At 54.0% G+C, this 23,501-nt stretch overlaps 1 pseudogene; it reads right to left on the reverse strand.

Moving 5' to 3' along the window:
* LOC142266882 (ephrin-A3-like) overlaps positions 1 to 23,501 on the reverse strand; it is an 83,681-nt pseudogene that overhangs the window by 8,481 nt on the left and 51,699 nt on the right.

The raw sequence follows: 23,501 nt of genomic DNA on the forward strand, positions 1-23,501 counted from the left end.
CTTCCACTCCCATATGAAAATGCCAGGAGTTAAATCCTCAGCTTGTAATTTTTTAGTCACGGTAAATGGGTGATTAAGCAATTCCTTCAATTTAGCCACCTGTGTCCAATGACCTTCATTTAAGGTTACTTGAGGGTTTACCATATCTATAAGAAATGATTTTAGTTCAAGCAATCGCTCAGTCATTAAATAAGTACCCGCCTCACCGAGTGGCTTGATCAACAATTGCCCCTTTCCCAGCACATTTCTTCAAGATGGAATCAATTTTAGGGGTTCTGGCGGCAATAACCAACTTCCTCACTTTTCCAATTAGATTTCCAGCATGTCCGCCCAGTTTCACACATCCGGCTTTTCACCAGTTTGGCGGATGCGGCGCACGCCAGTATAGTACGATACAGTACAGTGGCAACACCACAACTTCCGGGTCACATGACAGCATGTGACCGGCGTTTGTCGCGCTGCCACTGTACTGTATACACTGTACTGGAGTGCGCCGCATCCGCCAAACCGGTGAAAAGCCGGATGTGTGAAACCGGGGTCCCGGTCTTGCAGACTCTTTCATTGCCAGCTGCAGCGTGTGCACAACACAGCGCATGTGATGAATAGGAAAGTGTTTTGAAGCAGCTTCAACAAGATCATCTAATCCTAAAGTATCATTTTGCTGTTCTTCTGTTGTAATATCTGTTTGTTCCTCCGTTACATGAGCAGCGCTGTGGCTCCATCTCACACATACTAAATCCTAAATTTTCTTCTAGCTGTTGTTCATTACTCTCATTCATCAGTTTAATTGTACTTATCAAGTTTGAAGCATTGTCCTTTACAATAGCAAGAACCTGTTCTTTTTTGAGTTGGTAATCTTGCAGAACTTTTTCCACTAAGGCCTGGAGAAGCTGGCTGCTGTGATGAGCTTTACTATCTGTTACTGCCAGTGTCTTGCTAACAATTTATTTCTTCTTTACAAATATCGAATATTGATGGCAAAATAATTGAGTGAAATGCAGTGACTCTGGGCATCCAGCAAAGGCAATGGGTGACAAGATAGGACATTCAGACACAGCGTTTTGTGAGGATCCTCCCAAAGAATGAGCAGTCAGCTTGGGTGGCCTTTTTCTAATGCTTTTTTATGAGGTCAAAAACCTTTCAGGTGATGCAGTTTTTTAAAAAGCTGATCTGCTTTTGCAGCTGACAAATGTATCCTCAAAAAACGCAGCAAAAACGCTGTGTGTGAATGTAGCCTTAGATCAGGAACAGAACAGCCATTTATAGGACATTTCATAACTTTCCCAAATTCCTATGAAAAAATATTCAACACATTCTGCATTGCACTACTGTGCCCAATTTATTATATATTCTAGGAGTCGGAGCCGGTTCATTTTATACCGACTCCGACTCCATCAAAATGAGCTGCGACTTCGGCTGCATCAAAATTAGCTCCGACTCCGGCTCCGACTCCATCAAAATTAGCTCCGACTCCACGACTCTAACTCCACAGCCCTGGTGAGCAGAATCACCTAGGTCTTCAATCTTCACCTCTGGTCCTATCGTGAATTGGGGCAGGGTGGGAGCGTGCTTCTCTCCAGAATGAGCCGCTGCGGGGGAAGGACGACACCATTACCACGCGCCTGACGTAGTCCTGACAACAGTAAGCAATCACCATCCCCCCAGGTCCCAGGTTTTAAACACTTACTGGTTGCGCAGCACACGGACACTTTCATCTTCAGGCACGAGTGCCGGTGGTTGTGGGTTGGTGTTGCTGGAAAAAGAAAAAAAAAACAAAAAACAATAAGAATGGGTGCAATGTAAAAATTAAGACTAAAATACCAGGAGGAACAACTGAAGGGTTCAACTGAGTATCAGCAGGAGGGATCCTGTAAGGGGACCGGGGATGTCCATCCACCGGACGACAGATGACTGCAGCGGGAGCCTCCACCTGCCTGCTGTGATTAGTGCCCCCTCACATGTGACTTGGGAGTGAGGCCATCCCCCTTACATCCGGCAGAATTTGGGGTGCGAGGAGCCCATACATCAGCCGGACAGATCCCACAATCCGGTGTGAGCCTTCGCTCTGGGGTAGATGGATGGCAGTGATCACTCGCAGACTCAGAGGCAGCGGCTCCTCCTGTGTCAGTGAGCAACATCCACTGCACTGATCACATGTGCAATTCTATATTTTGACCACTAGGGTGTGATATGCACCAGTCTTATTACACCGCTGTATACAGGCATCCGTATTACAGGACAGTGCAGGCATGCAATACATGGTGTACAAACCCAGAGTCAGATGACACGTCCTCCATCTAACAAACGCAAGGTAAGACGCTCCCCTGTCGGAGGCTGCAGGCGGCTCACCACTGGGCTAAAATGTAACGCCTTGGTTCTGTTCCTGGGACACTGAGATCTCCAGCGCGCTTGCTGAATGTACTTGATGGCCCCAATGCGGCTCTACCCTCCGGTACTCACAGATGTAGTAGTAGTTGTGTCCCGCGTGGAACTCGTACCCCAGAGAAAAGGCGCTGTACCGCTGAAACTTCTCCAAGATTGATGGGGCTGTGTGGGGAGTGCGGCCGGTTACATTCCCAGCGCTTGAAGCCATGGCTGGTGTTGCAGGAGTGGTAGCCCTCATAATTCACCATGTACAGGATATACTGCTCTATCCGGTGATCCGCCACCGTATCGTTATAATGTGGGCAGTAAATGTCAAGGTAGTCATTAACATTCACCTGAACCGTGTAGTCATTGCGCCGCAAACTGGAAGGAAAAAAAAAAGACATTAGTCCCATCAGCCGAGCCACCCCGCAGAGCAGGGACCCCTTCATCCTCCCCGCAGGAGCCGACCCCCGGGATATCCTGATCCCCAAACACCACACCATCTTTACACCAGAAGCCAGATAGAGTCTGCTGAAAAGCTTCTGACAGGCCGCCTCTGGTCACGTGTGTCCGTCCGGTGTATAGCTTCTGCCTCCGGAAGCCACACAAAGTATTACACTTTTAAAAAAGTGTAACCCCTCCCCTCTGCCTATACACCCTCCCGTGCATCACGGGCTCCTCAGTTTTGGTGCAAAAGCAGGAAGGAGAAAACTTATAAATTGGTCTAGGGTAAATGCAATCCGAAGGATGTTCGGAGAACTGAAAACCATGAACCAAAAGAACAATTCAACATGAACAACATGTGTACACAAAAGAACAACCAGCCCGAAGGGTACAGGGGCGGGTGCTGGGTCTCCCAATAGGAGCTAGAAGAAAAGGAATTTACGGTAAGTAAACAAAATTCCCTACTTCTTTGCCGCTCCATTGGGAGACCCAGACAATTGGGACGTCCAAGAGCAGTCCCTGGGTGGGTAAAAGAATACATCAATAAAAAAGAGCCGAAAAAAACGGCCCCCTCTTACAGGTGGGCAACCGCCGCCTGAAGGACTCGCCTACCTAGACTGGCGTCTGCCGAAGCATAGGTATGCACTTGATAGTGTTTCGTGAAAGTGTGCAGACTAGACCACGTAGCTGCCTGACACACCTGCTGAGCCGTAGCCCGGTGCCGCAAAGCCCAGGACGCACCCACGGCTCTGGTAGAATGGGCTTTCAGCCCTGAAGGAAGCGGAAGCCCAGCAGAACAGTAGGTTTCGAGAATCGGTTCCTTGATCCACCGAGCCAAGGTTGACTTGGAAGCCTGCGAACCCTTACGCTGGCCAGCGACAAGGACAAAGAGCGCATCTGAACGACGCAGGGGCGCCGTGCGAGACACGTAGAGCCGGAGTGCTCTCACTAGATCCAAAGAGTGCAAATCCTTTTCACACTGGTGAATTGGATTAGGGCAAAATGAAGGTAAGGAGATATCCTGATTGAGATGAAAAGGAGATACCACCTTAGGGAGAAATTCCGGGACCGGACGCAGGACCACCTTATCCTGGTGAAACACCAGGAAGGGGGCTTTGCATGACAGCGCTGCTAGCTCAGACACTCTCCGAAGTGATGTGACTGCCACTAGGAAGGCCACCTTCTGCGAAAGACGTGATAGAGAGACATCCCGCAGCGGCTCGAAAGGTGGTTTCTGAAGAGCCGTTAGCACCCTGTTAAGATCCCAGGGTTCCAGCGGACGCTTGTAAGGTGGGACTATGTGGCAAACTCCCTGCAGGAACGTGCGAACCTGCGGAAGCCTGGCTAGACGCTTTTGAAAAAACACGGAGAGCGCCGATACTTGGCCCTTGAGAGAGCCGAGTGACAAACCCTTGTCCATTCCGGATTGAAGGAATGAAAGAAAAGTGGGTAAGGCAAACGGCCATGGAGGAAGACCGTTAGTAGCGCACCAGGATAGGAAGATTTGCCAAGACCTATAATAGATCTTGGCGGACGTAGGCTTCCTGGCCTGTCTCATGGTGGCAATGACATCCTGAGATAACCCTGAAGACGCTAGGAGCCAGGACTCAATGGCCACACAGTCAGGTTGAGGGCCACAGAATTCAGATGGAAAAACGGGCCTTGTGACAGCAAGTCTGGGCGGTCTGGAAGCGCCCACGGTTGACCCACCGTGAGATGCCACAGATCCGGGTACCACGACCGCCTCGGCCAGTCTGGAGCGACGAGAATGGCACGACGGCAGTCGGACCTGATCTTGCGTAGTACTCTGGGCAGCATCGCCAGAGGAGGAAACACATAAGGCAGTCGAAACTGCGACCAATACTGAACTAACGCGTCCCCCGCCAGAGCTCTGTGATCCTGAGACCGTGCCATGAATGCCGGGACTTTGTTGTTGTGCCGTGACGCCATGAGATCGACGTCCGGCGTGCCCCAGCGGCGACAGATCTCCCGAAACACGTCTGGGTGTAGAGACCATTCCCCCGCGTCCATGCCCTGACGACTGAGAAAATCTGCTTCCCAGTTTTCTACGCCCGGGATGTGAACTGCGGAGATGGTGGAGGCTGTGGCTTCCACCCACTGCAGAATCCATCGGACTTCCTGGAAGGCTTGACGACTGCGAGTGCCGCCTTGGTGGTTGATGTATGCGACGGCAGTGGCGTTGTCCGACTGGATACGGATCTGCCTGCCCTCCAGCCACCGATGAAAAGCCAATAGGGCTAGATACACTGCCCTTATCTCCAGAATATTGATCTGAAGGGATGACTATCGGAGTCCAGGTTCCCTGAGCCCTGTGGTGGAGAAAAACCGCTCCCCAACCTAACAGGCTCGCGTCCGTGGTGACCACAGCCCAGGTTGGGGGTAGGAAGGATTTTCCCTGCGACAGAGAATTGGGAAGGAGCCACCACTGAAGTGACGTCTTGGTTGCAAGGGAAAGAGAGACGTTCCTGTCGAGGGAAGCCGTACTCTTGTCCCATTTGCAGAGAATGTCCCATTGGAGTGGCCGAAGATGGAATTGCGCAAACGGGACTGCCTCTATAGCTGCCACCATCTTCCCCAGGAAGTGCATGAGGCGCCTTAAGGGGTATGACTGACTCCGAAGAAGGGATTGCACCCCTGCCTGCAAAGAAAGCTGTTTGTCGCTCGGATGCTTGACTAACGCTTGCTGGGTATGAAACTCCATCCCAAGGTACGTCAGTGATTGGGTCGGTGTCAACGTGGATTTCGGGAAGTTGATGATCCACCCGAACCGCTGGAGAGTTGCCAGAGCGACAGATAGACTTTGTTGACACGCCACCCGAGACGGGGCCCTGACTAGGAGATCGTCCAGGTAGGGAATCACCGAGTGGCCCTGAGAATGCAGGACCGTCACAACGGATGCCATGACTTTTGTGAAAACCCGTGGGGCTGTCGCCAAGCCGAAAGGCAATGCCACGAACTGGAGGTGTTCGTCCCCGATGGCGAAACGCAGGAAACGTTGATGCTCGGGTGCGATCGGTACATGGAGATAAGCATCCTTGATGTCGATCGATGCTAGGAAGTCTCCTTGTGACATCGAGGCGATGACCGAGCGGAGAGATTCCATGCGGAACCGTCTGGTTCTCACATGTCTGTTGAGTAGCTTGAGGTCCAGAACGGGACGGAATGACCCGTCCTTTTTTGGAACCACGAACAAGTTGGAGTAAAATCCGCGACCACGTTCCTGAAGGGGAACGGGGATCACGACTCCTTCCATCTTTAGAGCGGCCACTGCCTGAAAAAGTGCGTCGGCCTGAGCGGGGGGCGGAGAGGTTCTGAAGAAACGAGCCGCAGGACGAGAGCTGAACTCTATCCTGTAACCATGAGACAGAATGTCTCTCACCCATCGGTCTTGAACATGTGGCCACCAGGCGTCGCCAAAGCGGGAGAGCCTGCCACCGACCGAGGATGCGGCCGGGGGAGGCCGAGAGTCATGAGGAAGCAGTCTTGGAGGCAGTGCGTCCTGCGGCCTTTTGTGGACGAGACTTGGATCGCCACGCATAGGAGTTCCTCTGGCCTTTCTCCGGCCTGTTGGACGAAGAGGATTGGGACTTGGCGGAGGGACGAAAGGACCGAAATCTCAATTGAATTTTTCTCTGTTGAGGTCTCTTAGGTTTGGCCTGGGGTAAGGAGGAATCCTTTTCTTTGGATTCCTTAATAATCTCATCCAATCGTTCGCCAAACAAACGGTCGCCAGAAAACGGCAAACCGGTTAAGAACCTCTTGGAAGCTGAGTCTGCCTTCCATTCGCGCAGCCACATGGCCCTGCGGACTGCCACAGAGTTAGCGGATGCTACAGCCGTACGGCTAGCAGAGTCCAGGACGGCGTTCATGGCGTAGGACGAAAAAGCTGACGCCTGAGAGGTCAAAGACGCAACTTGCGGAGCAGAATTACGTGTGACAGCATTAATCTCAGTCAGACAAGCCGAGATAGCTTGGAGTGCCCACACGGCTGCAAAGGCCGGGGCAAAAGACGCGCCCGTGGCCTCATAGATGGACTTCACCAGGAGCTCTGTCTGTCAGTGGTATCCTTTAGGGATGAGCCATCTGCAACCGACACCACGGATCTAGCCGCCAATCTGGAGACTGGAGGATCCACTTTGGGACAATGAGCCCAACCCTTAACGACTTTAGATGGGAAGGGGTAACGCGTGTCAGTGTTTCTCCTGCTGAGACGCCGACTCCTCTACAGGAGGAGGCGGGGGAGAGAGATCCAACACATGGTTGATGGACGAGATAAGATCATTTACTAAGGCGTCCCCTTCAGGTGTATCAAGGTTAAGACCGATGGGTGAGAGACGTGTCTCCTGCCCTAATACACCACCCCCATCATCAGCCCCCACACAGCGCTCCTGCCCTAATACACCCCCATCATCAGCCCCCACAGGGCGCTCCTGCCCTAATACACCACCATCCCCCATCATCAGCCTCCACAGGGCGCTCCTGCCCTAATATACCACCACCACCCCATCATCAGCCCCACACAGCGCTCCTGCCCTAATACACCCCCACCCCCACCATCAGCCCCAACACGGCGCTCCTGCCCTAATATACTGTCAGGGCCGGGAAGGCTTGTAGGCCCAGGGGGTGGATCCACTGGACCTTGCACCCCACCGGAGGGCAGGGTACACGGCAGCCGGAGCACCGGCATGGCAGGGACAAGTATAAGCAGGTCACCAGAGTCACAGAGTTCTTTAGGACAGTAAAGTAAACAGGCACAGGCACCAGAGAGCAAAGACACGAAGTCAGCAGGACACGGCACCAGAGGACCTGAGCACCTAGCTCATAAGACTATGCTACAAGACACGTTGATCAGGCCCCGCCCACATGGAAAGGAAAGTCTTATATACCCAGCACAGCCCTATGTCATTTCCTGCTTCAGGTGTGCTGGGCCCATAAGACCAGGAGAGTGGGCGCGGCCTGGTCCTATACAGAACCATGAGGCTAAGACTCAGAGTCAGACTCCTGAGACCAGGAACATGACTCAGGGGAGCAAGAGCGGGAGCGGCAGCCATGACCAGTGGACACGTGGACTGGATCAGTGAGCAAGGAGCGGTGGTGCGATGGCGATACTGGATCAGTGGGTACGGAGCGGTGGTGCGATGCAGGGACCGGCTCAGTGGGTAAGGAGTGGTGCTGGGACACGGGGAGCGTGACAGTACCCCCCCTGAAGCCCCCCTCCCCGCGGCCGGGACATGTAGGCGCGCCGAAGAGGGGCAGCAACGTACTTCCGGGACAACCAGGACCGGGCCTCAGGACCGCAATCCACCCAATCGACCAGGAAGGACTGCTTACCCCGGACTGTTTTCATGGCCACTATGTCCCGTATCGGGGAACCCATGTCAGCGGCAAGGGAGGCAATGGAAAGGGGAGGACCGTCAGAAACAGGACTGGAGTCTCGGACGGCCGGATCGGGCGTCTCGGACTGGGTACAGGACAGTGTCTCATCCTCGGTAGCCGGTGGCATCAAAGTCTCAATTGTCAGGGACAGTGGAACGACGCTGGAGTGCGTCGTCTCCTCTGGTTCCGGTGGCACCACAGGCACAAGTGACAGGAGTTGTGGTACGGCACTGGACTGCGTCGTCACCTCTTCAGGGGTCGGTGGTTCCAACGGTTCAGGTGACAGGGACTGAGGAACAGGCTGTAGGCAGTGGTCATGACACAAGGGTCCCCAGCGGGAAATAGCGCCAGAGCGCCAACTAATGGCAGGGTCATGGAGTTGAAGCCAGGGCAGACCCAGCAGGAGCTCAGGAGCCATTCTTGGGATGACATAGAAGGCTATAGTCTCGGCATGCGAAGCGCCAACCTGGAGGTTCACGGGTTCGGTGGTAAACCGGACAGGTTTGTAGAGCGGTTTTCCGTCCACTGAGGCGAACCAGAGAGGCTTCTTCAGCGGGGTGACAGGAACCTGGTATTTGTCTACTGTGGCCTGGTGAATAAAGTTGCCTGCTGCCCCGGAATCGATGTGGGCCTCAGCTGAAAACCGGGTCCCCTCTGTCGTCACCCGGACAGTCTGTTTAACTGGAACCAAAGGGATTTCGGTGGCAAGGATGGCGGTTCCCACCATCCCTTGGACCTGGGGTCTACTTGGTTTCTCCGGGCAAGAACGGAGCATATGTGAACCGTCTCCGCAATAGAAGCACAGGCCCCGGGCGAGCCGTTCTGCACGGCGTTGCTTGGCTTGGGTCAGACGGTCCACTTGCATGGGTTCTGGCGATAAGTCACGGAAAGGCAGGGACGAGGGAGCGGTAGGTCTCTGCGGGGGCAAGGCATGGCAAGGTGGTCGCTTCTCCCGGACTCTTTCTTTGGTACGCTCCTGAAAGCGGAGGTCAATCCGGGTGGCCAGGGAAATCAAAGCGTCCAGGGTGCGTGGAACATCACGGCCAGCTAGTTCGTCTTTAATACGACCTGAGAGACCCTCCCAAAAGGCCGCTGTTAAGGCCTCATTGTTCCAGCCCAGCTCCGAAGCGAGCGTGCGGAACTGGATGGCGTATTGGCCGACTGTTTGGGTCCCTTGGGGTAGCCGGAGGAGCGTAGAGGTCACTGCGGTAGTTCATCCGGGTTCGTCGAAGGTGCCCCTGAAGGCTCGCAGGAACTCCTGGATGTCGGTGATCATCGGGTCCTCATTTTCCCACAGGGGGTTAATCCAGGCCAGGGCTTCGCCTTCCAGGTGTGACATCAGGAACGCCACCTTGGCCTGGTCTGAGGCAAACAAGTGCGGGAGCAACTGGAAGTGCAGGGAGCACTGGTTCAGGAAACCGCGGCAGGACTTGGGATCCCCTGCATAGCGAGGCGGAGCAGCGAGGAGCAGTTGCGAGGCCGTGGAGGAAACTGGTTCGGACCTGGAGACTGGTTGCTGCGTGGACTCAGACGAGGGGGCGGTCTGCAGCGTATATAACCGATGGTCCACGGACGCCAGGAATTTCAGCATCCGGTTCAGGGTTTCACACTGTTGTGCCACCTCCTGGCGCAGCTCAGCCAGCTCTGATGTTTGTGCTCCAGCGGGATCCATGGCCTGATCAAACTGTCAGGGCCGGGAAGGCTTGTAGGCCCAAGGGGTGGATCCACTGGACCTTGCACCCCACCGGAGGGCAGGGTGCACGGCAGCCGGAGCACCGGTGTGGCAGGGATAAGTATAAGCAGGTCACCAGAGTCACAGAGTTCTTTAGGACAGTAAAGTAAACAGGCACAGGTACCAGGGAGCAAAGACACAAAGTCAGCAGGACACGGCACCAGAGGACCTGAGCACCTAGCTCATAAGACTATGCTACAAGACACGTTGATCAGGCCCCGCCCACATGGAAAGGCAAGTCTTATATACCCAGCACAGCCCTATGTCATTTCCTGCTTCAGGTGTGCTGGGCCCATAAGACCAGGAGAGTGGGCGCGGCCTGGTCCTATACAGAACCATGAGGCTAAGACTCAGAGTCAGACTCCTGAGACCAGGAACAGGACTCAGGGGAGCAAGAGCGGGAGCGGCAGCCATGACCAGTGGACACGTGGACTGCATCAGTGAGCAAGGAGCGGTGGTGCGATGGCGATACTGGATCAGTGGGTACGGAGCGGTGGTGCGATGCAGGGACCGGCTCAGTGGGTAAGGAGTGGTGCTGGGACACGGGGAGCGCGACATATACCACCACTCCCATCATCAGCCCCCACACAGCGCTCCTGCCCTAATACACCCCCACCCCCATCATCAGCCCCCGCACAGCGCTCCTGCCCTAATACACCACCACCCACCCATCAGCCCCACACAGCGCTCCTGCCCGAATACACCCCCACCCCCCATCAGCCCAACACAGCGCTCCTGCCCTAATACACCCCCACCCCCCATCATCAGCCCCCACACAGCGCTCCTGCCCTAATACACCCCCACCCCCCCATCAGCCCCCACACAGCACTCATGCCCCAATACACCCCCACGCAGCGATCTTGCCCTAATACACCCCCACCCCCCCATCATTAGCCCCCACACAGCGCTCTTGCCCTAATACAACCCCACCCCCCCATCATCAGCCCCCACACAGCGCTCCTGCCCTAATACACCCCCACCCCCACACAGCACTCATGCCCCAATACATCCCTACGCAGCGATCTTGCCCTAATACACCCCCACCACCCCTATCATCAGCCCCCACACGGCGGGGGGGATTGAGATGGAGGAGGAGGAGAGTACAGGGATATGTACGAGGAAGAGGAGGATAGGAGGGGGATCTCTACGGGCCGCTGGAGAGGACGAGGGATCTTTATGAGGGTGGAGGAGACGAAGGAGGGGGAGCTATATGGGGCAGCGACGAAGAGGAATCTATACAGGGGCAAAGGAGAGAGGGGGATTTATACAGTGGAGAAGGGGAGCTGTGCAGGGCAGTGGAGGATCCGTGCGGGAGAAGCAGAAAGGAGAGGAGGGGGAAGCGTGCGGGGCCCGAGGAGAGGACAACCTGTATAGGGGCGGAGCAGAGGGCAACCTGCATAGGGGCGGAGCAGAGGGCAATCTGCATAGGAGCGGAGGAGAGGGCAACCTGCATAGGGGCGGAGGAGAGGGCAACCTGCATAGGGGCGGAGCAGAGGGCAACCTGCATAGGGGCGGAGCAGAGGGCAACCTGCATAGGGGCGGAGCAGAGGGCAACCTGCATAGGGGCGGAGCAGAGGGCAACCTGCATAGGGGCGGAGCAGAGGGCAACCTGCATAGGGGCGGAGCAGAGGGCAACCTGCATAGGGGCGGAGCAGAGGGCAACCTGCATAGGGGCGGAGCAGAGGGCAACCTGCATAGGGGCGGAGCAGAGGGCAACCTGCATAGGGGCGGAGCAGAGGGCAACCTGCATAGGGGCGGAGCAGAGGGCAACCTGCATAGGGGCGGAGCAGAGGGCAACCTGCATAGGGGCGGAGCAGAGGGCAACCTGCATAGGTGCGGAGCAGAGGGCAACCTGCATAGGTGCGGAGCAGAGGGCAACCTGCATAGGGGCGGAGCAGAGGGCAACCTGCATAGGGGCGGAGCAGAGGGCAACCTGCATAGGGGCGGAGCAGAGGGCAACCTGCATAGGGGCGGAGCAGAGGGCAACCTGCATAGGGGCGGAGCAGAGGGCAACCTGCATAGGGGCGGAGCAGAGGGCAACCTGCATAGGGGCGGAGCAGAGGGCAACCTGCATAGGGGCGGAGCAGAGGGCAACCTGCATAGGGGCGGAGGAGAGGGCAACCTGCATAGGGGCGGAGCAGAGGGCAACCTGCATAGGGGCGGAGCAGAGGGCAACCTGCATAGGGGCGGAGCAGAGGGCAACCTGCATAGGGGCGGAGCAGAGGGCAACCTGCATAGGGGCGGAGCAGAGGGCAACCTGCATAGGGGCGGAGCAGAGGGCAACCTGCATAGGGGCGGAGCAGAGGGAAACCTGCATAGGGGCGGAGCAGAGGGAAACCTGCATAGGGGCGGAGCAGAGGGCAACCTGCATAGGGGCGGAGCAGAGGGCAACCTGCATAGGGGCGGAGCAGAGGGCAACCTGCATAGGGGCGGAGCAGAGGGCAACCTGCATAGGGGCGGAGCAGAGGGCAACTTGCATAGGGGCGGAGCAGAGGGCAACCTGCATAGGGGCGGAGCAGAGGGCAACCTGTATAGGGGCGGAGCAGAGGGCAACCTGCATAGGGGCGGAGGAGAGGGCAACCTGCATAGGGGCGGAGCAGAGGGCAACCTGCATAGGGGCGGAGCAGAGGGCAACCTGCATAGGGGCGGAGCAGAGGGCAACCTGCATAGGGGCGGAGCAGAGGGCAACCTGCATAGGGGCGGAGCAGCGGGCAACCTGCATAGGGGCGGAGCAGAGGGCAACCTGCATAGGGGCGGAGCAGAGGGCAACCTGCATAGGGGCGGAGGAGAGGGCAACCTGCATAGGGGCGGAGGAGAGGGCAACCTGCATAGGGGCGGAGCAGAGGGCAACCTGCATAGGGGCGGAGCAGAGGGCAACCTGCATAGGGGCGGAGCAGAGGGCAACCTGCATAGGGGCGGAGCAGAGGGCAACCTGCATAGGGGCGGAGGAGAGGGCAACCTGCATAGGGGCGGAGGAGAGGGCAACCTGCATAGGGGCGGAGGAGAGGGCAACCTGCATAGGGGCGGAGCAGAGGGCAACCTGCATAGGGGCGGAGCAGAGGGCAACCTGCATAGGGGCGGAGCAGAGGGCAACCTGCATAGGGGCGGAGCAGAGGGCAACCTGCATAGGGTCGTGTATTGCAAATATAAAAATGGCTATTTTTTGAGTCTATACATTATGTTAAACTATAACATATTGATTAATCAATAAAAAAACTATGGAGGAAAGAAGCGCAATAGGGTCTTACCCAAATAACAATGGGAGAGGAAAGTAGGGAGATGCTACTCAGCTATAGGGGTTGTGCCAGTCACAACTCCTATAACAGCATGTATGTGGATAATCCAGAGTCACAGCAGCGGTCCCTCGGTTTTTGGCAGATAACAGAGAGTAATAGATTAAGGGATTTCAAGCCGCGCCAATGACGATCAAGTTAAGCCATTAGATTAATGTTCCTTTATTCCAATTACAGGTCTACGCGTTTCGGAAGGCACCCCTTCCTTCTTCAGGACCAGATAGCAAGAAAAACATCAAATCTTTGATGTTTTTCTTGCTATCTGGTCCTGAAGAAGGAAGGGGTGCCTTCCGAAACACGTAGACCTGTAATTGGAATAAAGGAACATTAATCTAATGGCTTAACTTGATCGTCATTGGCGCGGCTTGAAATCCCTTAATCTATTACTCTCTGTTATATTGATTAATCAGACAGACAAAGTGTACATGGTTACAAAATCTTGTATATACTTAAGGATTTCTGTGTGTTTGTCTTGAATATACAGACAGACAATATACCATTGTAACAGAAACCTTATGATTTACTTACATCAAATATCTGATGGTTTTGTGTGTTTGCTATCCATTGAAATAGAAACTCTGATCTATTTAGTTCACAATCTGATGTTTTATGTGTTTGCTATATACACAGACAGACAATATATCCATTTACCTATCTCAAATACCTGATGTGTATTCTTGGGAGATTTGAATGTCTGTGGGTTTATTACCCCATTGTCTGATGTGTGGTGTACCTCTGATTCATCTATGCCCAATGACTGGCCATCAAAGGGCATGGATCAATAAGACTACAACACATTAACTTTAAGGCTTGTAATATTGTTCAAGCCTCTATAAGATCAGCTGAAGTATAGCACAGACATAAGCTCGTGTTTGCTGCCTCCGTGAGACGTCCGGGCAGTGATGTCCAGGAGTTCTCTGTCTATGTCCTGCTTCTCTGACCTCCAGACAGATGATGTCCAAAGCTCCTTGGTGATGTAAGTATATTTAACCCCTTCAGCCCCCAGCCTGTTTTCACCTTAAAGACCCGGCCATTTTTTGCAATTTTGACAAGTGTCACTTTGACAGGTTATAACTCTGGAACACTTCAACGGATCCTGGCGATTCTGACATTGTTTTTTCGTGACATATTGTACTTCATGTCAGTGGTAAATTTAGGCCGATATGTTTTGCGTTTATTTGTGAAAATTTTGGAAATTTGGCGAAAATTTTGAAAATTTTGCAATTTTCAAAATTTGAAATTTTATGCCCATAAATCTGAGAGATATGTCACACAAAAAAGTTACTAAATAACATTTTCCACATGTCTACTTTACACCAGCGCAATTTTTGAAAAAAAAAAATTTCCGTTAGGAAGTTAGAAGGGTTCAAAGTTCATCACCAATTTCTCATTTTTCCAACAAAATTTACAAAAAAAAATTGTTTAGGTACCACATCACATTTGGAGTGATTTGAGAAACCTAGGCGACAGAAAATACCCAAAAGTGACCCAATTCTAAATTCTGAACCCCTCACTCTGCTCAAAACCACATCCAAGAAGTTTATTAACCCTTTAGGAGCTTCACAGCAACCAAAGCAATGTAGACGAAAAAATGAAAATTTTACTTTTTTAACACAAAAATGTTACTTTAGCCATAAAAATTAGTATTTTCACAAGGGTATCAGGAAAAATGCATCATAAAATGTATCGTGCATTTTCTCCTGAGTACGCAGATACCCCATATGTGGTGGTAATCAAATGTTTGGGCACACAGCAGGACTCGGAAGGCAAGGAGCGCCATTTGAATTTTTGAGTGCAAAATTAGCTGCACTCATTAGCAGACACCATGTAGGGTTTGAAGACTCCCTGAGGTGCCTAAACAATGGAGCTCCCCCACAAATGACCCCATTTTGGAAACTAGAGCCCTCAAATATTTTTTCTAGATGTTTGATGTGCACTTTGAACCCCTGGGGGCTTCACAGAAGTTTATAACGTTGAGCCGTGAAAAGAAAAAAAATGTTTCTTAACAAAAAACTGTTGCTTCAACCAGGTAGCTTTATTTTATCACAAGGGTATCAGGAAAAAATGCACCATAAAATGTATTGTGCATTTTCTCCTGAGTACGCAGATACCCCATATGTGGTGGAAATCAAATGTTTGGGCGCACGGCAGGACTCGGAAGGCAAGGAGCGCCATTTCACAGCAAAATTGGTTGGAATTATTAGCGGACGCCATGTTTCATTTGGAGACCCCCCTGAAGTGCCTAAACAATGGAGCTCCCCCACAATTGACCCCATTTTGGAAACTAGACCCCTCATGGAATTTATCTAGCTGTTTAGTGAGCACTTTGAACCCCTGGAGGCTTCACAAACGTTTGTAATGTTCAGCCGTGAAAATATTTTATTCTTTTTTTTACCACAAAATTGTTTTTTCAAACAGGTAGCTTTTTTTTCCACAAGGGTATCAGGAAAAAATGCACCATAAAATGTATTGTGCAATTTCTCCTGAGTACACAGGTACCTCATATGTGGTGGAAATCAATTGTTTGGGCGTACGGCGGGGCTCAGAAGAGAAGGAGCGCCATTTCACAGTAAAATTGATTGGAATTATTAGCAAACGCCATGTTTCATTTGGAGACCCCCTGAGGTGCCTAAACAATGGAGCTCCCCCACATGTGATCCTATTTTGGAAACTAGACCCCCCCCATACAAAAAAAATTAGTTTGGCGAAATAAAAAATACAGACATCAGTAAAAAAAAAAAAAAAAAAAAATGAGCGCCTGCCACTAAGACCAGTGCCAAACGTGAGAGCAATGCACGAGTCTCGCATCGCATCATCCACTGCAGTCTGGAAGCGAGCAACTGCGCTGGATAATGCGATGCGAGAGGGCGGGGTGGCAGATGAGAAAGGGCGCAGCGGATGGAAGATGGGAAAGGGCACAGCGGGTGGTGGAGCGGCAGAGGATGGGAAAGGGCGCAGCGGATGGATGATGGGAAATGGTGCAGCGGATGGATGGGAAATGGCGCAGCGGATGGATGGGAAATGGCGCAGCGGATGGAGGAGCGGCAGAGGATGGGGGGGGAAGGCGGGATGGGGATACCTACCTTACAGGATGGATCTAGGCAGCAGGATCACAGCAGACAGAAGAGGCAGCAGATGAAGGAGGCAACAGATCGAGGAGGGTGAGAGGGGGCAGTAGATGGAAAATGGGAAAGAGCAGGCAGCAGATCGGGGAGGGGGGCAGAGTCTGATGGGAGAGAGAGATGGCACATGGAGGAGGGGGGGCCCCGGGGGGGAGGGTGGCTTGCAGCACATGTGGGGGGAGGGTGGCTTGCAGCACATGTGGGGGGAGGGTGGCTGGCTTGCAGCACATGTGGGGGGAGGGTGGCTTGCAGCACATGCCAGCCACCCTCCCCCCACATGTGCTGCAAGCCAGCCACCCTCCCCCCACATGTGCTGCAAGCCAGCCACCCTCCCCCCACATGTGCTGCAAGCCACCCTCCCCCCACATGTGCTGCAAGCCACCCTCCCCCCACGTGGGGGGAGGGTGGCTTGCAGCACATGGAGGGATAGGTGGTGTGGCGATGGAGAAGAAGGGGCAGCCGATGAAGGAGGCGGCGGCCGCCGATCGGGAACAGTGGGGGCCGATTCGGGGGCAGCAGCGTCTGAAAAAGGTGGGTGCGGGGACAGTGGCGAGCATGGCGGCGGGGACAGCGGTGGATCGGGAGCGGCGGCGGGGACAGCGGTGGAGCGGGAGCATGGCGGCGGGGACAGCGGTGCATCGGGAGCATGGCGGCGGGGACAGCGGTGCATCGGGAGCATGGCGGCGGGGACAGCGGTGCATCGGGAGCATGGCGGCGGGGACAGCGGTGAAGCGGGAGCATGGCGGCGGGGACAGCGGTGAAGCGGGAGCATGGCGGCGGGGACAGCGGTGAAGCGGGAGCATGGCGGCGGGGACAGCGGTGGAGCGGGAGCATGGCGGCGGGGACAGCGGTGCATCGGGAGCATGGCGGCGGGGACAGCGGTGCATCGGGAGCATGGCGGCGGGGACAGCGGTGAAGCGGCAGCAGCGGCGGGGCGATCGGAGACAGCGGCAGCAGCGGCGGGGCGATCGGAGACAGTGACGGGGACAGCGGTGAAGCGGGAGCAGCGGCGGGGCGATCGGAGACAGCGGCAGCAGCGGCGGGGCGATCGGAGACAGCGGCGGGGACAGCGGTGAAGCGGGAGCAGCGGCGGGGCGATCGGAGACAGCGGCGGGGACAGCGGTGAAGCGGGAGCAGCGGCGGGGCGATCGGAGACAGCGGCGGTGAAGCTGGAGCAGCGGCGGGGACAGCAGTGAAGCGGGAGCAGCGGCGGGGCGATCGGGGACAGGGGCATCGGGAGCATGGCGGCGGGGACAGCGGTGCATCGGAAGCATGGCGGCGGGGACAGCGGTGCATCGGGAGCATGGCGGCGGGGACAGCGGTGCATCGGGAGCATGGCGGCGGGGACAGCGGTGAAGCGGCAGCAGCGGCGGGGCGATCAAAGACAGCGGCAGCAGCGGCGGGGCGATCGGAGACAGTGACGGGGACAGCGGTGAAGCGGGAGCAGCGGCGGGGCGATCGGAGACAGCGGCAGCAGCGGCGGGGCGATCGGAGACAGCGGCGGGGACAGCGGTGAAGCGGGATCAGCGGCGGGGCGATCGGAGACAGCGGGAGCAGCGGCGGTGAAGCGGGAGCAGCGGCGGGGACAGCGGTGAAGCGGGAGCAGCGGCGGTGAAGCGGGAGCAGCGGCGGGGACAGCGGTGAAGCGGGAGCAGCGGCGGGGCGATCGGGGACAGGGGCGGGCGGCGGGGACAACAACTTACCGCTCTCCTCGGCTTCCAGGGACGGTCACAGGCCGCAGATCCACATTGATTGGAGAGAGCGGTCACAAGACCGGTCTCTCCAATCAGAGCTGGGGGCGGGTGAAGCATCGATCACCCAGCTCCAGCCAATGGCCAGTGCTACAGCAGCACTGATCAGGGCTGGATTTCAATGTTCCAGCCATTTTCAATGGCTGGAACATTACAGTGGCTGTAATTGGCTGAGCGGCGTTCGTCAGCCAATCACAGCCTCTGTAGGTTCGGGGAGGAGGCACCACCCCTCCTGAGGTCAGGCAGAGGTCCCCTCCTTCCCGAATCTACCGTTTAAGTAAACAAATTTCACTCCCCACGTAAAACAGATTCGGGGGCCCTTCCCGACAATCCTCGGACCGGATAACAAAGCAATCGTCCTTACAGTAGTCCAAAGAGTTCCACACAATCCCACGGGCCGCCACACAGGCCTAGCTCCGTCCGTGTCCACAGCCACACAGGCTGGAGCTCCTGCTCCCTTCAAGTTTCAGCTCACTCTGCAGTTACAAAAAGGGAAATGCATTGTATGTGCTCCTTGACCAGCCCACCATGTTCAGGGGGTGGGGGTCACACATCCTATCATCAATGGTTTGGTCCATCACAGGGCTCTGATATGTCTGCCAGCCACAGTAGATGAAGGGATCCCCTGCTGTGCAGAACAATGACTATTCCTTCACTGGCCAATTCAATTACAGATTAGATACACAACTCTGGAAAGAAGAGGACAGGCTATTTACATAATCACATTAGATGCCAAGACTACAATTGTATGAGAGAGACACATTGAGACCAGTAGCTCCCCCAAGGAAATACATGAATTACAACTAATACAACCAGGGAAATATGCATATCATGACATAGTATCACAGCATATACAGTGAGAGGGTAAATTACATCTTCACATACACAAACCTGTAGACATCTCGGAGCCAACCTTCTAGAATCTTCTAGTGGGCCCAACCATTGCATAGACCCCTACCCTTGAGGGGCGGGCCCACGAGCTCAAACAATTCACTCCTGTTTCTAAATGCAGTTGGGAGTTGAGTTTTTGAAGAGGAAGGGAGCGAGATCTGAATCTGCGGACAGACCTCACCGTCCAGTGGATTGTGTGGGATTTCTGGGACTCTGAAAAGGACTATTACGTTGTGATCTGGCACTTTGGATTATCGGGAGGTGCCCCCGAATCTGTTTTATTTGGACTTGTCGTGTGCTGTTCCTGTATTCCTGTTAGTAAACCTGTTGGATCATCCTCGGCCTGTTGTCTCTCTTTGCTCTGATGTACACCCCGTCACAAACTGGTGGCAGCGGCGGGATCAGAGCAGAAGAAATGGAGGACAACAGCCAATCGACGTCTGAAACCAGAACCTCAGGATACAGGAACTGGACTGTGGCGAGTCTACAAACAAAGGCCCGTGAATTAGGTGTCGGCTACAAAGGACTCTCTAAGGAGCAACTAATTGAGGCATTGGAACACGCTTGCCTGCAAGATGGCACCGAGGAACAATTTCCACAGCAAGGGGAGCAAAGACGGGAGCCGGAGGTGAATACCCAAAAAAGTCAATGGGTTGTGTGGTACAAGGAAAAGATGGCACTGCTTGGAGATGAGGCCACCATAGAAGATAAGAGGGAGGCCATGCGTGGAGCTGAAGAGAAGGAGCGCAGGATGGAGGAGATGGCATTGCTGGATAAGCAGCTCGCTGTGGAAGCCGCGAGAGGTTCCAGACAGACTGTAACCCCAGCACCCATCATGAGGGAACTTCCCAGAGTGTCCCGCAAGGACTTCAAGCAGTTTAATGAGGCTGCTGGTGACATTGAGGGCTTCTTCCAGGACTTTGAGCATCAGTGTCGATTAATGGAAGTCCCAGAAAGGGAGCGCGTCCGGCATCTGGTTGGGCTCTTAGAGGGTGGAGCTGCTGCAGCCTATAGAGCTATGGACCCTCGGTGGAACTGTGAGTATGCGGATATTAAACAGACTATTCTAGAACATTATGCTGTAACGCCAGACACTTACAGGACTCAGTTCCGTACTCTAGCATGTGATGAGGAAGTGTCCTTCAAGATGTATGCCCACAAACTCAAACATCTGTGGCATCGTTGGTTGGAGGCAGAGGAGGCCTTAACCTTGGAGACCGTCCTCCAGGTCCTCCTAAAAGAGCAGTTTTACTTCAAGTGCCCCGCTGAGATCCGGGAATGGGTGCGTGAAAGGAGACCAGCCACTGTGGAGGAAGCTGCAGCTCTAGCTGATGAGGCTCTCACCATCAAGCCTCAGTGGAAAAAACTACTACCCAGTGAGAAAAAAAACACCAACCCCCCAACGCTGGTGGCCCCTGGTCCTTCTGGCCCCAATGTTCACCATCACCCTAGACCGTCAACTCATGGGGACCTTCGTGTGACTGTGCCTCGCATTACTCATGCTCCACCTTTGGGAATACGACGCGGAGGAAGAATCCCAGAGCGCAGATGTTATGGATGTGGGCAGCCTGGGCACATGCAATTCCAATGTCCAGGTGTTCGTAGACAGAACAGCTACAGACCGCCTTTGCCTGTTCATTACCTACAGACACCTTCACCAGGAGAAGAGCTGGATTCTGTGCCTGATGACTTGCCAAGTGACTCAGATATCCTGGCTCCCCTACCCGGAGTCTATGGGGTGCGAGCTCCAGCCACCTGTTCTTCTGATCTTCAGGACAAACATCTACAGGAGGTCGTGCTGGATGGCCAAAAGTTGTTGGCTTCCGTGACACTGGGGCTTTCCTCACCATAGCCGATCCCCGAGTAATTCAACCACAAGCAATTCAAAAGGGACCAGGAATTGCCATTGAACTGGCAGGAGGTACCCAGAGATATATTCCAAGAGCGAGTGTGACCCTGGATTATGGCTTTGGGGCAAAACAATGTGTGGTCGGTGTGATGAGCGGCCTCCCTGCAGACGTTCTTCTAGGAAATGATGTGGGGAATCTTCATTGCCACTTTGTCGGTGCGGTAACCAGAAGTCAAGCCAAGAGAGCAGCCCATGTGGACGTGTACAACCCATCCATGGAACTGAGGCCACCAGAACTGCCATTACAGCCGGTGAGTGATTCTTCTTGTGGGGATAATATGAATGTTACTTGGGATAAAGTTCAGTTTAGACAAGAAGTAGAGACTGACCCCACCCTTGCTAGTTTTAGAACTCGGGCTGAAATAGGGCAGCTAGGGGAAAACGGAGAAAGAATTATCAGAGAAAATGGACTTCTGTATCGGGTTGCCAATGCCAACTCCCTAGATAAGCCCTGGACTTATAGCAAACAGCTGATTGTTCCTCAGAAGTACAGAATTCCCCTATTACACCTGGCTCATGACATTCCTACGGCTGGCCATCAAGGCAAAACCCGCACCGAGAGACGATTGACTCAAACTTTTTATTGGCCGGGGATTTCCCAAGCAGTGGCGCATTTCTGCCGAACTTGTGACATATGTCAGCGTAGAGGGCGACCCGGAGATCACCCAAAGGCACCCCTGCAACCGCTCCCTATAATAGAAGAACCCTTTCAAAGAGTAGCTGTTGATATCATTGGACCTCTGGCTAAACCAAGTAAATCTGGAAAGCAGTACATTCTCACTGTTGTGGACTACGCCACCTGATATCCAGAAGCCGTGGCCTTGTCAAGTATCTCTGCAGCCAAGGTGGCCGAGGCCTTGGTTATTATTTTTACCAGAGTAGGATTCCCCAGTGAGATCTTGTCGGACCAAGGCTCCCAGTTTATGTCAGAGTTGGTCCAGTGTCTGTGGCGCACCTGTGGAGTACGAGCGATCCGAACGACCCCGTATCATCCCCAAACAAATGGACTTTGTGAACGATTCAACGGCACTCTGAAGAATATGCTGAGGGCCTTCACGGACCGAGATTCAGACTGGGAGAAGTACCTACCCCATCTCTTGTTTGCCTATCGGGAAGTTCCCCAGGAGTCCACTGGGTTCTCCCCCTTTGAACTACTCTATGGAAGAAAGGTCCGAGGACCCTTAACCCTGCTCAAGGAATACTGGGAGGGGCAAGTTGAAGATACAGGAACCCCTGTTGTCCCTTATGTCCTAAAGCTGCGAGAAACCTTGGCCCAACTTGCTAGTTTTGCACAGAGTCATTTGCGTATGGCTCAAACCAGACAGAAGACATGGTATGACCGTAACGCACGCTATCGGGAGTTTGTAGAAGGACAACAAGTCTTAATGATTGTTCCCCATCGGCAGAATAAACTGCAGACCACATGGGAGGGTCCCTTCCGGGTTCTCAGAAAACTGAATGATACCAATTACCTTCTTGCTTTAGATGATCAGGGGCTAAGGCAAAAGACTGTCCATGTGAATATGATTAAGGAGTACCATGACCGGAACATTCCAATGATAGCAAGCTGTCGGTTGGCTTCAGAAGATGGTCAAGAGGATGAGGACTCTCTACCTGATCTCGTGGAAGCAGCGAGAGCCCCATCCACTGTGGAACAGGTTCCCCTGGGAGATTACCTGGACTCCTTACAGAAAATCCAGATGCTGGAAGTGCTTCAACAGAGACGGGCTGCTTTCTCATCCCAACCAGGTCGAACCACCGTCACCCAACATCATGTGGACACTCAGGGCATCCGTCCCATACAACTGGCTCCTTACCGGGTACCTGAATCAGTTCGAAACACCATGCAGCACGAACTGGAGGAGATGTTACAGCTTGGGGTAATCCAGGCCTCCCATAGCCCTTGGGCCTCCCCTGTGGTGTTAGTACCCAAGAAGGATGGGAGTACTCGATTTTGTGTGGACTATCGGCGACTAAACGACCATACCGTCAGCGATCCTTACCCAATGCCTCGTATTGACGAACTTCTAGACCGACTGGCTGGGTCCCGATATGTCACTACCTTGGATCTCAGTAAGGGATACTGGCAGATCCCTCTAACGGATGAAGGGAGAGAACGGTCCGCTTTTATAACCCCCTTTGGTCTGTATGAATTTCTAAGCATGCCTTTTGGAATGAAAAATGCCCCGGCCACCTTCCAGAGAATGGTGGATCAGATTCTCCGGGGATGTGATGACTTTGCTTGTGCCTACTTGGATGATATCGCCGTCTTCAGCCACACATGGGAGGAACATCTGAATCAAGTAGCCGTTATTCTGGACCTGATTCTGGCAGCCGGCCTAACTATTCGACCCGATAAATGCCAATTGGGGATGGGGGAAGTCCAGTACCTAGGACATAGAGTGGGAAGAGGGAAGCTCCGACCTGAGCCTGCCAAAATCCAGGCTATTAGAGACTGGCCTGTACCCCAAACTAAGAAACAAGTTATGGCTTTTCTGGGCACTGCCAGTTATTACCGAAAATTTGTTTCTCATTTCAGTACTGTGGCCAAGCCTCTTACCGACCTGACCAAGAAAACAATGCCCCGGCTGGTGA

This window comes from Anomaloglossus baeobatrachus, unplaced genomic scaffold (assembly GCF_048569485.1).
Source record: "Anomaloglossus baeobatrachus isolate aAnoBae1 unplaced genomic scaffold, aAnoBae1.hap1 Scaffold_292, whole genome shotgun sequence".
NCBI classification, from domain to species: domain Eukaryota; kingdom Metazoa; phylum Chordata; class Amphibia; order Anura; family Aromobatidae; genus Anomaloglossus; species Anomaloglossus baeobatrachus.